The sequence below is a fragment of the Geotrypetes seraphini genome, chromosome 15 (assembly GCF_902459505.1).
Source record: "Geotrypetes seraphini chromosome 15, aGeoSer1.1, whole genome shotgun sequence".
Lineage (NCBI taxonomy): Eukaryota > Metazoa > Chordata > Amphibia > Gymnophiona > Dermophiidae > Geotrypetes > Geotrypetes seraphini.
The window spans coordinates 34215023-34229695 of NC_047098.1; the positions used below are offsets into that span (position 1 = coordinate 34215023).

At 47.8% G+C, this 14673-nt stretch overlaps 1 protein-coding gene across 2 annotated transcripts in view; it reads left to right on the forward strand.

Annotated features, from left to right (window-relative positions):
• TAOK1 (TAO kinase 1) overlaps nucleotides 1-14673 on the forward strand; it is a 238934-nt gene that overhangs the window by 120311 nt on the left and 103950 nt on the right. The window lies entirely within an intron of this gene.

A 14673-nucleotide genomic window follows, 5' to 3' on the forward strand; every position in this document is an offset into this window, starting at 1 on the left:
GGATCTTGCTGCAAAACCAGAAAATCTAGCAGCAGCCTCAGAATATTCATGTAGCAGCTTCTTTTAATATGCTCAGTCTTTTTTCTGATGAGCATAGTAAATTTCTCTCTGCCTCTTCCTCAACATCAAAGGTTCTAGATGTTTGGTCTCCGTTCACTGACTTTTGGCATTGGCAGATGAACCACCAAGAATTTTAATACACAGTTTAGCCCTTCAGCCTGACCTCCTCCAGGAGGCTTCATCAGAGTGGCGTTCTGATGGCAGCAAATTTAGTGCCAAGCCATTTTTTCCCTATCTCACCGATTGGTTACTATAGGATGCTCTCAGACATTCAAGTTTGCAGTTAACTTTTTGACATCTCAGCTTTAATCCTCTCAACCACTGCAATTCATAACAACCCTGTTCGACATAATTATACTTGGGGCCTTCCTACAGCAAAGACAGGGACCACTGTTTCAACTTTCCAGTCAAGTCTTTCATCTTCTGTCTATTTCAGCTAGACAACTGATAGAACTCTTGGATCTCATGGTGTCTTCAATCCATATTACTTTCTTCACGAGACTTCATTTTTGATCTGCCCAGTAGTCTTTGGCGTCTACATGGTCTCCAGTTTTCGTCCCTTTTTTCACAGCCACTTTCAGCCAATTCTGACCACATACTCCTCCAAGTATTCTTGTGAACCTAACCTGGACAATATAAACACACGAGCCTGTTCTGCCAAGAGCAGATGTTTATATATTTAAGTGAGTTGGAAAACTCCCAAGTCTTTTCATCACAGCATATTTAATCAACTCCTCTTACAATGCATGAGCAATCAACTTTCGTTCTGCTGCATAATCAGGCATAACAGTATCAGTTTTTCTACTTTTCTGTCAGAAGGCCAAGAGGATTTGGAACTACTCAATTGCTTGAAACATTATTCTAAACCTTGTCTATGTTCAAAAAGTAACAAATACTCTTGCTGACAACCTCAGCTGATTTCTTTGGCAACACGAGTGGACGCTCACCTCCTTGGTTTTGCGCCATATTTTCTCTCTTTCTGAGACTCCTCAAATAGTCCTATCCTGTTTCAGACACTATATCCTTCCAGATCTTGCCCTCTCTTCTCATGCAGAGCCAAAGTTTCTTTTACATCCCATTCTACAGTTGTCTCATCTGACACTTCTATTGATGCAGAGGCGTAGCCTGAAGTTGATTTGTTAAGGGGGGGGGAGCCGGGGTGGATTGGAAGGATCAAGCATTTCTTTTAGTTAACCCCTCTATTTCAGCCCCTCTCCCACTGCCATTGTTTCCCCCCCCCTTTTCATATGTTTGCTGGTGGAGATGCTCAAGCCCTGCCAGCAAAGTTTCACTGCAGGTACTGTCTAAGAAGTAGGAAACAGATCCCCTGTTTGGAGATTTTAATATCCAAAAATGACAATAGCATTTCTACATCAGTTGAGGTGAGGAGTGGCCTAGTGGTAGAGCTGCTGCCTCAGCAACCTGAGGTTGTAGGTTCGAATCCCACACTGCTTCTTGTGACCCTGGGTAAGTCACTTAATCCTCTTTTGCCCTGGGTACAAAATAAGTACCTGTAAATGTGTTAACATATAAAGGAGATATACAAGTCCCATTCTCCTTTCCCTTTATCACAAACCTATAGATAAAAAAATGAATGCTTCATGTCACAGATTTCCACAATAGGTTAGGTAGTTTATCAATAAAGTGTCTTCACCATACTGCTGCATGTTTTTAGTGTCCAGCTTTTTGTTTTGGCGAATTGGATAGTGTTAAAGGATGGGATGAATGACAGTAATGATCAGGCTTAGATAAGGTGGGGGTGAAGAGTGGTGGGATAGAATGGACGGGGAGGGAGGATGTGAGGGGGTTTAGAGTTCATCTGAGGTATTGGAGGTTATTGCTGTTAGGGGAGGAAGAACAGTGTGTTAGAGTTTGGTAGAGAAAGTGTAAGAGAGATGTGCTTAAGTATTATTATTATTATTATTATTAGGTTCTTATATCCCGCCATACCCAAAGAGTTCTAGGCGGTTTACATTCGTTACATTAGGATCCGGTCTGAACTCGGATTTACAAAAATTTTTTTTATCGGAATTGCAGGTAGCGCAGAAGGAGGCACAGGTTTATCATAGTTGGGTTGGACGATAAGATGGAGGGGAGTGGGAAACTAGAGGAGGGGGGGGAGAGGGAGGAGGGGGTGGGGGGGGTTGGAGTGTATGCGGGGAGTAAGGACTAAGGGTCTTGTTCGCGGAAGAGGTGTGTTTTGAGAAGCTTTCTGAAGTCTAGGTAGGTCGGGGCCTCTAGGATCATTTGGGCTAGCCAAGGGTTCAGCTTGGCCGCTTGGAAGGCGAAGGTTTTGTCGATGAATCTTTTGAGCTGGCATGATTTTATGGGGGGGAAGGTAAACAACTGGATTCTGCGGGGTTTCTTGTTGGTGGAATACATATTGAAATGTGGGGAGAGGTATTTTGGTGAGAGACCAAATACTGTCTTGTAACAGATGCAGGCGAACTTGAAGAGGACTCGGGATTCGAAGGGATTCGAAGTAGCTTCTATTGGAATTTTTGCAGCCTCTAGGATGGAAGGAGCTGAAGTCTGGTGTGAGAAGGGGTATCATTTAGTTTGGAAAAATGAACAGTTGATGGTATGTGTTTATGCCTGGTGTGTATAATTGCCCCCATGTGCCAGGAAGTTGTTTGTCCTGGTAGAAAATATAAAGAACACGTATATAAGAGAGTATGTTGTACCTTTTAATTTTGATGTTTAGTTGACATTCAGTAAACAGATTTAAATATATAGCTTGGGGGGGTGGGTTTCTGCCCTGTGTCCTGTCCATGCATAGTGAAGGCAATTTGGTGTCCCATGCTCTCTTGATGTGATTTCTGTAGGAGCTATGATGTTTTGCCTTCAGTGTTTGGACAGGCCCTCTACTAGAGAGTTGCGCGGGGATAGAAATCCCACCCGTTCCCACCCATCCCCTCGAGGAATCCCTCCGTCCCCACCTGTCCCTATAAACTACAGAAATAGTTATTTTATTTAATTATGCTACTGAATTAAAGGCTCTGGTAGAAACCCATTTACAAATAAGCAAAAAGACTTTATTAATTTGGAAATATTAATTGGGAAGAATACATACTTTGTAAACAGGTTTCTACCAGAGCCTCTAATGTTTATAAATTTTTATCAACACAACTACAGTGGTGCCTCGCATAACGGACGCCTCGCACAGCGAACGCTGCGCACAACGAACTTTATGTCTTGATCCGTACAACGAACTTTGTTTCACACAACGAAGTCGCCCGAGCTGCATCCTTCCGCGCAGGCACTGCGCTTAACTGCCCTCTCTCCGCCTGGTTCCCTCTTGCCCCCCCGACTCCCCGACACGATCGGGGCAAGAGGGAGCTCAAGCCCTCTTGCCCCCCCGACTCCCCGACACGATCGGGGCAAAAGGGAGCTCAAGCCCTCTTGCCCCCCCGACTCCCCGACACGATCGGGGCAAAAGGGAGCCCAAGCCCTCTTGCCCCGCCGATTCCCCAACTCCCCGACAATATCGGGCCAGGAGGGAGCCCAAGTCCTCCTGGCCACGGCGACCCCCTAACCCCACCCTGCACTACATTACGGGCAGGAGGGATCCCAGGCCCTCCTGCCCTCGACGCAAACCCCCCCTCCCCCCAACGACCGCCCCCCCCCAAGAACCTCCGACCGCCCCCCCCAGCCGACCCGCGACCCCCCTGGCCGACCCCCACGACACCCCCAACCCCCTTCCCCGTACCTTTCTGTAGTTGGCCGGACAGACGGGAGCCAAACCCGCCTGTCCGGCAGGCAGCCATCGACGGAATGAGGCCGGATTGGCCCATCCGTCCCAAAGCTCCGCCTACTGGTGGGGCCTAAGGCGCCTGGGCCAATCAGAATAGGCCCGGGAGCCTTAGGTCCCTCCTGGGGGCGGGGCCTGAGGCACATGGGCCCAACCTGACCATGTGCCTCAGGCCCTGCCCCCAGGAGGGACCTAAGGCTCCCGGGCCTATTCTGATTGGCCCAGGCGCCTTAGGCCCCACCAGTAGGCGGAGCTTTGGGACGGATGGGCCAATCCGGCCTCATTCCGTCGATGGCTGCCTGCCGGACAGGCGGGTTTGGCTCCCGTCTGTCCGGCCAACTACAGAAAGGTACGGGGAAGGGGGTTGGGGGTGTCGTGGGGGTCGGCCAGGGGGGTCGCGGGTCGGCTGGGGGGGCGGTCGGAGGTTCTTGGGGGGGGGCGGTCGTTGGGGGGAGGGGGGGTTTGCGTCGAGGGCAGGAGGGCCTGGGATCCCTCCTGCCCGTAATGTAGTGCAGGGTGGGGTTAGGGGGTCGCCGTGGCCAGGAGGACTTGGGCTCCCTCCTGGCCCGATATTGTCGGGGAGTTGGGGAATCGGCGGGGCAAGAGGGCTTGGGCTCCCTTTTGCCCCGATCGTGTCGGGGAGTCGGGGGGGGCAAGAGGGCTTGAGCTCCCTCTTGCCCCGATCGTGTCGGGGAGTCGGGGGGGCAAGAGGGCTTGAGCTCCCTCTTGCCCCGATCGTGTCGGGGAGTCGGGGGGGGCAAGAGGGCTTGAGCTCCCTCTTGCCCCGATCGTGTCGGGGAGTCGGGGGGGGGGCAAGAGGGCTTGAGCTCCCTCTTGCCCCGATCGTGTCGGGGAGTCGGGGGGGCCAGAGGGCTTGAGCTCCCTCTTGCCCCGATCGTGTCGGGGGTGCCAGGGACCACACGGAGTCACCCACCGTACCACCCGATTCGGGTAAGCGCAGGTATCGGTGGGTGGCTTATTTGCGGGGGGGGTGCCTTATTTTACATTTTTTTCTAAAAAGGGGGGGCTGTCTTATTTGATGGCCCTGCCTTATCATCGGGGAAACACGGTAGAAAAAAAAAAAAAAATGAACAGTTAAGTCCCAGTTTTTGCCGCTGAGACTCTGCCCTCTCACTGTAAAATTAGACTCTACTTAGTCTGTCTTTAAATTTAAAAAATGTGTGTTGTTTTAAAAAACAATTATGTTTTTAGATGTATCTAAATAAAAATAATAACCAAAAATTTATCTTTTTTTATGTCATCTTAGCATATTTTATGCTGCAGAACGAATTATTTTGTTTTACATGTATTCTTATGGGAAAACGCGTTTCACACAACGAACGTTTCACATAACAAACTTGCTCCTGGAACGGATTAAGTTCGTTGTGTGAGGCACCACTGTAATATACTACTTTATCCTAAAGCAAAAAAAAAAAAAAAAAAAAGAAATAGAATTTTTTTCCTACCTTTGTTGCCTAGTTTCTGCTTTCCTCATGTTCTCATTCAATTCCTTCCATCCACTATCTCTCTTCTCTCTGCCTCTTCCATTTGCTCTGTTATTGTGCCTCTCCCTTTCTCCCCCCTTCCAAATTGGTCTGGCACCCATCTTCTTCCCTCCGCTCCCCCCATAGTCTGGCATCTGTCTTCTTCCCTGCCAGCGTCTTCTCCCCACTCTCTCTTCCCCATTTCCTTTCAGCGTCCTTCTCCCCCCCATCTTCCCCATGTCCTGTCAGCGTCCTTCTCCCCCCTCTGTCTTCCCCATGTGCTTTCAGTGTCCTTCTCCCCCCTCTGTCTTCCCCATGTGCTTTGTGTCCTTTCCCCCCTCTGTCTTCCCCATGTCCTTTCAGCGTCCTTCTCCCCCGTCTTCCCCATGTTCTTTCAGCATCCTTTTCCCCCTCCTCCTTCCCCATGTCCTTTCAGCGTCCTTCTCCCCCCTCCCCGTCTTCCCCATGTCCTTTCAGCGTCCTTCTCCACCCCTTTGTCTTCCCCATGTGCTTTCAGCGTCCTTCTCCCCCCTCTGTCTTCCCCATGTCCTTTCAGCATCCTTCTTCCCCCCCCATCTTCCCTATGTCCTTTCAGCGTCCTTCTCCACCCCTTTCAAGTTTCAAGTTTTTATTAGTATTTGATGAATTGCTTATTCGGGTTGCTAAGCGATTTACAATTATATAAAATCATATTATATACTTTAAACAAGGTAACTTCAGACTTACAAATCAAAGACAGACACGAAACAAGTGGGAAAGAGGGGCAAAGTTACATGTTCATGGTTTAAGAAAAAAAGATTAAAGCTAGGAAAAAACAATAGGATGGGTAAAAGACTGAGCCAAAAATCTTCATCTAAAATTAGATATTAAATGTGTCTCTAAAAAGATAATTTTTAAGAAGTTTTTAAAAACGATTAAGATCTTTTTCCTCAGGGGCGCTAGTGAGCGAGAGCACGGATGGCAGCCTAGCGAAAAAGCTCCGGAGACCCGCGTGTTAGTGCCTCGAAAAAACCTTACTTATACTATTTGGTAAATATAAATACTTGGCTCTGCGTTTCGCTAACATGTCCGTGTCTAAACCGGGAAAGCGCAAGAACGCTGAACTGGCCTCGCTGCACAAGCAGGCTGCAGGGAAATCGGACGACGAGACGTCGGCCATATTGGCAGAGCTCCGCGGCATTAGAGAGCTCCTCACTGACACTAAACAAGACGTTTCAGAGATCAAAGAGGACCTTAATAATCTAAAGGGGGAATTTACCAAAGTACTCTCTCATATCGACACCCTGGAAGCGAAATCTGCTGCGGCTGATGAATCTTTAAAGTTACTCCGTCGGCAGTCAGCACGTGTTGCTTTATTAGAGCGTGCGTTGGAAGACGCTGAAAACAAGGCCCGGCGGAATGGCTTCCGTTTGCTTGGTCTGGCTGAAGGGAGGGAGGCTTGTGACACCGTGGAATTTCTGAGTGCTCTACTACCGCAGATCCTTAAGCTTAATGATGCTCCCAAGCTAGAGTTCGACAGCGCTTACCGTGTGCCTCATCAGCGTCATCAGTCATCCCGGTTTCCCAGGCCAATCGTGGTAACCATGCTGCGCCACAGCCAGACCATGCTGATCATGCAACATGCAAAAATACATGGCCCGATTCTTTTTGAAGGCACCAAACTACTTTTTGTTCCAGATTTGGCAAAGGAGACTGCTAAAAGACGCAAGCAATTTCTGGCATACAGGCCTAAATTGAAAGACATTGGTGCAAAATTTGGTGTTCTTTTTCCAGCTCGCATGAGGGTCACTTATAATAACAAAACCACGGACTACACCGATCCTGCCGTCCTGGCTGAGTTCCTCGAGACCGTGCAGCCTTCCTCCATTGATAAGACCTGAACTGTGATCCTGATGTAATGCTTATGGTATCTTTCAGATAGTTCAGTACCTGGTTTATGCCATTCCTAGCCAAGGTTTCACCTGGTTTTAAATAAGTGATGTTTACTTTCTCATGTCTGCTTCATATCTCTGGTAGCGGGTTCGCTGGTTTGCCCATGCCACTCACTTACCCATAGGCTATGTTAGCTCGTTTGCTAACTTTCTACATTGATACAGAATGTGTACAGTTTTTCATTTTATTTTCACAGGGTTTCATCTTTGGTGTTTTACATATGTGTACCAGTACCTATATTGCTATATGCACTGTATTTACTATGCCTGTTGAATCGGGATCCGGAAGGTTCGCCCCCCACATTTCGCCCCCAGCAATTCGCCCCTCACATTTCGCCCCCCACATTTCGCCCCCAGACACATTTCGCCCCCACACATTTCGCCCCCCGGATGTTTCGCCCCCACACATTTCGCCCCCACACATTTCGCCCCCACATTTCGCCCCCACACATTTCGCCCCCGTCTCGGAGCGCAAATCCTTACCTCGGAGCGCAAATCAGTCCAGCTACTGTTGTGAGCGCGAGAGAAGCCAAGGGGGATCGAGGCTTGGCCAAAGCGAGACAGCGTCCCGCGAGAGCTGTGCGCGAGCGAAGCCAAGGGGGGGAGGGAGTTGTGAGCGCGAGAGAAGCCAAGGGGGATCGAGGCTTGGCCAAAGCGAGACAGCGTCCCGCGAGAGCTGTGCGCGAGCGAAGCCAAGGGGGGGAGGGAGTCGAAGGCCAGAGCGAGACAGCGGAAAGGGATGAAGGGGGATCGGGGCTTGGGCCAGAGCGAGACAGCGGAAAGGGAACATGAGCTGTGCGCGAGCGAAGCCAAGGGGGGGTAGGGAGTCGAAGCCTGGGGATGAAGGGGGATCGGGGCTTGGGCCGAAAGGGAACATGAGCTGTGCGCGAGCGAAGCCAAGGGGGGGTAGGGAGTCGAAGCCTGGGGATGAAGGGGGATCGGGGCTTGGGCCGAAAGGGAACATGAGCTGTGCGCGAGCGAAGCCAAGGGGGGGTAGGGAGTCGAAGTCTGGGGATGAAGGGGGATCGGGCCCAAGGCCAGAGCGAGACAGCGGAAAGGGATGAAGGGGGATCGGGGCTTGGGCCGAAAGGGAACATGAGCTGTGCGCGAGCGAAGCCAAGGGGGGGTAGGGAGTCGAAGCCTGGGGATGAAGGGGGATCGGGCCCAAGGCCAGAGCGAGACAGCGGAAAGGGATGAAGGGGGATCGGGGCTTGGGCCGAAAGGGAACATGAGCTGTGCGCGAGCGAAGCCAAGGGGGGGTAGGGAGTCGAAGCCTGGGGATGAAGGGGGATCGGGGCTTGGGCCAGAGCGAGACAGCGTCCCGCGAGCGTACGCCGCGCGCCTCCGACGAGCCGCAGGTCCGCCGAAAGGGAACATGAGCTTATCCCGCTGGAGCGCGCTGATAAGTGCAGCAAGGCCTGAAGTAGGGGAAAACGCTCAGGGGCGAAAGGTGCGTGGGCGAAATGTATGTATAGTCGCCAGTGCTAAATTCGGCCAATCTGGCGCCAATGACTTTGCAAAATTCACCAGAGCTTCTATAAATATGACATGTTCTTGCCTCTTGGTCATTTAGTCCTTTCGATTTCCTGATTAACTGATCTGTGTAGTGATTTATTTAGTTATGGAATCAGTTCTTTCAAAGCGTGGCAAGAAGAAGCTAGTTTACGAAAATCATATTTATGTATTCTCTAAACGAACAGCAGATGACAGACATGCTATTTGGGTATGCGAAAAGCGGTCAAGGTGTAAAGGACGCGTTTGGACTGAAGGAATTGATGGCGAAGTTGTGAAAATCGTAAATATACATAATCATGCAGCACAGGCAGCAAGGCCTGAAGTAGTTCGATTAATCAATGAAGTTACTTCCAGGGCAAGGTCGACACAGGAGACGCCACAGCAGATTCTTAGTGAGGTCATTTCAGGCAGCCATGCAAACGTTGGAGCGCTTCTGCCTAGAAAAGATTCGCTAAAGAGATCAATTCGATCGTCAAGACAAGTCGAGGGTATGCCGCGGCTGCCTCAAACCATTGATCAACTCGTCATCCCGCCAGAATTTCAGGAGATCATTATCAATGGCGTCCAACAGCAATTTCTTTTGTGGGACTCGGGTAAACTTTTCTTTTCAAGCTATTAGCATTATGTACTCGTACATGTAGGCGTTATTTGCTCGCATTTTATATCACTTTGTGGCACATAAAATGGCCCAAAATTTCTTAATTTATTAGAATTGGTCAAACAAGTATGTCTGAGTCTTCTAAGCCGTTTTAAGCGTTATCTTGAATTATTGTTGCTATATAATCTTCCACATTTAATTTTACTAAATTACTTGGTACAATTTTTGGTAGAATTTTAGTAGAATTTGTGAAACATTCCATTAACGTAATAGCTCAAAAAAATGAAGAAAAAATATTTTTTTTGTCTTTCGGAATTTTTTGATGCCAGCGAATAGAGCTCGTCGAAAAATGGTGTTTTTTCTGCACCCCTGACTATTTCTGACCCTTTTTTGGACTTTGAAAAGCCCATGTATGTCCCGTCCCAACTGAGGGGTTTCCTCCATCCACCGCCTAAATTTATGCCTAAATTATTTTTATTTTTATTCAGGGACTGGAACCAGCCGAATATTGATATTTGGAACGAGGGATAATCTCCACTCGTTGGCACAGAGCAGTGAATGGTTCGCTGATGGCACGTTTTCTATTGCACCAGCTTTGTTCGAGCAGCTTTATACGATTCATGCAGTTCACGGTGGTGTCATCATTCCAGCATTGTACGCGCTGTTGCCGAACAAGACCCGAACAACCTATCGACAGATGCTGCAGCAGCTTAAGAATATGCAGCCAGGTCTCCAACCGCAGCAGTTGATGACCGATTTTGAACAAGCTGCAATTCAAGCGTTTGAAATCGAGTTTCCTAACATGGAGAAAACAGGCTGCTTCTTCCACTTGTCGCAGTCAATATGGCGAAGAGTTCAGAATGAAGGATTGAAAGTGCGCTACCAAAATGACCACGAATTTGCCCAGTGGATCCGCATGATACCAGCTCTTGCTTTTCTGCCTCCGGCCATTGTTGTGCAATCATTTGAAGAGCTGCTGGAAGATCCCAAATTTCCAGAAGAAGCACTACCCATTGCCAACTATTTCGAGGACACCTACATTGGTCGAATGAACCGAAGAGGACGCCAGAATCCATTGTTTCCAGTTGTGTTTTGGAATGTTCATCAACGAACGTTGAAAGGCCAACATCGGACGAACAATGACGTCGAGGGCTGGCATCGCAGCTTTCAAGAAACCTGCGGCTCACTTTTCCCCAATATATACCGCTTCATCAACTGCTTGAAAAGACAGCAAGGCCTTCACAATTTTGAAATCACGCAGATTATAGCAGGCAATCCTGTCAATGCGCGAAACAAGAAATACGCGGCTATTTCTGCAAGAATTCGGCGTATTGTGGAGGACTTGGACAATCGAAATTTGATCGACTATCTCAGAGGAATAGCATACAATTTTGAATTTTGATTGACGTTCACTGTATTTCATTTTACTTGTTATTTGACTGTGTTGTGTTTGGACTGTTATTTCATTTGACATGTTAGTTTTTGTTCACTTTATCACTTCATTTTACTTGTTATTTGACTGTGTTGTGTTTGGACTGTTATTTCATTTGACAGGTTAGTTTTTGTTCACTTTATCACTGTATTTCATTTTACTTGTTATTTGAATGTTATTTGACTGTTTTGTTTAGCACAGTAAAAAATTAAAAAAATTAAATCATAAACATCACAGAAATCAATGACTTCGCTCTGGGGATAAAGGAGACATCTCCACCAAATTTTCGATTTTTGAAACAAATCACCATTTTAACATGATAAAATGAAGCAAAAAAAGTTAATTATGTATTTTGGTCCTCTCAAATTCAGAAAAATCCTGTTTTAGCCCAGCCTCTTGTTTCCAACAGTGGCCAATCCAGGTCATGCCCAATATATGCTCTCTGCAAATGGTGTGCACTCTTCACAGGGAGCGCATATTCTTCATGGTGCATAAAAGAAGCCAAAATGTATACAAATTTCAAGTTTATTTAGCTTTGATATACTGCGTTAATTACCAAAGAGGTTTACATTGTACAAAATTTAAAATATAAGTAAAAATGGGGTAGTAAAAAGACAGACTGCATGGTATTAAAGACAAAACACGCTAAAAGGGGAAAATGGTTGGGACACATTGCATAAAAAGAAAGGGGCATGGGGAAAAGAAGAGGGAGAAATGGAATGTCTGATATGTGGCCATTGCCTGAGTCTCATGAGCAATTAAACCTAGGTATAGATCTTTAAAGAGAAAGGTTTTGAGGCTAGATTTGGAGTTGTTGCAGTTAGTTTCCTGCCTTGCTACAATCCCTCATGCCATGCTTGCCACACAATGTTTAACGTTCCATGTGTGCATGACACACATAGCACGGAGCTCTGGCCCAAGCCCCGATCCCCCTTCATCCCCAAACTTCGACTCCCTACCCCCCCTTGGCTTCTCTCGCGCTCACAACAGTAGCTGGACTGACCTACCCCCCCTTGGCTTCGCTCGCGCACAGCTCATGTTCCCTTTCGGCCCAAGCCCCGATCCCCCTTCATCCCCAGACTTCGACTCCCTACCCCCCCTTGGCTTCTCTCGCGCTCACAACAGTAGCTGGACTGACCTACCCCCCCTTGGCTTCGCTCGCGCACAGCTCATGTTCCCTTTCCGCTGTCTCGCTCTGGCCCAAGTGCGCGATCCCCCTTCATCCCCAGACTTCGACTCCCTACCCCCCCTTGGCTTCTCTCGCGCTCACAACAGTAGCTGGACTGACCTACCCCCCCTAGGCTTCGCTCGCGCACAGCTTTCGCGGGACGCTGTCTCGCTTTGGCCAGGTGCTCCTGCTTGGATAATCACTGGCGTGTATGGGGGGAGGGGAAAGTAGCCGTGTTCAGCACACACATCCCACCCTTCTCTAATACAGCTGTCTAATGCTGCAGTTGATTGCATCTCTCCAGAAGCCTCGATCCCCCTTGGCTTCTCTCGCGCTCACAACAGTAGCTGGACTGATTTGCGCTCCGAGGTAAGGATTTGCGCTCCGAGACGGGGGCGAAATGTGTGGGGGCGAAATGTGGGGGCGAAATGTGTGGGGGCGAAATGTGTGGGGGCGAAACATCCGGGGGGCGAAATGTGTGGGGGCGAAATGTGTGGGGGCGAAACATCCGGGGGGCGAAATGTGCGGGGGCGAAATGTGAGGGGCGAATTGCTGGGGGCGAAATGTGGGGGGCGAAACTTCCGTGAACCGTTGAATCTTATCCTGCTCTCTCATGTCTATAACCTGCATATCCCTCAATGTTAAAGGTCTTAACAACCCGGTAAAGAGAACCAAGATTTTGAAGTACATAGAAAAATTTTCTCCAGATATTATCCTACTGCAAGAGACTCATCTCTCTGCAACTGAGTCCACCAAACTGGTTTTGAAGGGATTTTACCCAGTACAATTCTCTGCTGCAGTACATAAAAAAGGTGGGGTAGTCACCTTTTTGAGGAGACGCTCTGATTTTGTTCTCACTTCTCATACTAGTGATACTGGGGGAAGATGGTTGGCTATTCATATGGATATTAATAATTTTCCGATAAGTGTTGTTAATATCTATGCACCAAATGTGGATCATCCGCCATTTTTTGATGATATTGCTGACATGATTACTTCTACTTGTGGCTCCCACTACATTCTGGGGTTCGATTTTAACATGATCTTGAACCCTCTCATTGATAGGAAATCGACTGTTCCTTATCGTAAATCAAGATCTTGGTTTAAGCTGCAAGAAATGATGGCACATCTGAAACTCGGCGACCCGTGGAGAACTCTACATTCCAACGATTTGGACTACACATTTTACTCTGCCCCACACGCCTCCTACTCGCGTATAGATTTCTTCCTACTCAGCTATAATCTGATGGCCAAAGTAGACTCTGCCAACATTGGAGAGATAACAGTGTCGGACCATGCTCCTATCATCTTGTCCTTTAATGATATGGGTGCCAGACCTAACAGGAGTGTTTGGCGTTTCAACTCCTGCTTACTGTCCGACGACCAATTCGTCCCTACCATGCAGAGCCACATTAAAGAATTCTTTGAGTTTAATCCTGTGGAAGAAACGAGTTGGACTACCACCTGGGACTGTTTTAAGGCCTATATTAGAGGTCTGATAATCTCGTATGCAGCGGCCAAGAAGAAGAAACTCCTGGAACACGAAACCGTCCTTCAGAAGAAATTACAGGATGCGGTAGAACTTCACAAATCCCGTCCGCATGACCAAACATTGTTGAATTCCTTGAGGGCCATGAGATTTGAGTACAACTTACTGCTCAGCTCTTCTGCTGCCAAAGACGTATTCATGAAGTCAGCTTACTATTATGCCAATATTAATAAATGTGGGCATCAATTAGCGGAATATGTTAAAATAAAATCGGAACGTACCATGATACCGGCTATACAGGATGACGCTGGATCGATGTGGCTTAACAATGCCGATATCTGTTCTCAGTTTCACCAATTTTACACTAAGCTCTACACATCTGAAGATCCGGATTCATCTTCCATAAAACCATTCTTAGATGCGCTACCCCACAATACCATTTCTGAAGAACAAAATACGAGCCTCTCATCTCCGCTGACTAATGATCATATTCTTGAGGCTTTACTCTCCATGGCCAAAAAGAAGGCACCGGGGCCTGATGGCCTCACAGTGGAATTTTATCTTGCTTTTCAGGAATTGCTTACTCCTATTCTACTACAATTATATACTCACCTAATTGACACTGGCTCGGTCCAAGGTACATTCACCGAAGCAACGATTATTGTTTTATTGAAACAAGATAAAAATCCTCTCAGTGTCAAAAGTTACCGCCTTCTTTCTCTGATCAACACTGATGCGAAGATCTTTGCAAAAATCCTAGCCATCAGATTACAATCAGCTCTCCCCTCAATCATTCACCCGGATCAAAGTGGCTTCATGCGTGGTCGTCTCTCATCGGATAACACTAGACTGTTTACACATATTATTCTTCAAGCTCAACAATCATCTTCTCCTCTTGTTGCAGTAGCCTTGGATGCGGAAAAGGCATTTGATCGTATAGAATGGCCTTTTGTTTTTGCAGTATTGAAATGGATCGGGTGTACGGACAAGTTCATCTCTATGGTGAAAGTTCTGTATACGAACCCTAACACCTCTATTCGTATCAACGACCACAATTCAACTACTTTTCAGCCTACTCGGGGAACAAGGCAGGGGTGCCCTTTATCTCCACTACTGTTCAACCTTGCACTAGAACCACTACTCATTGCTATTAGATCTGATCCCTCCATTCACGCATTCCGCCATGGTGACTTTCAAGCGAAGCTGTCCGCTTACGCAGACGACGTGTTGTTGTATGCGGACCCC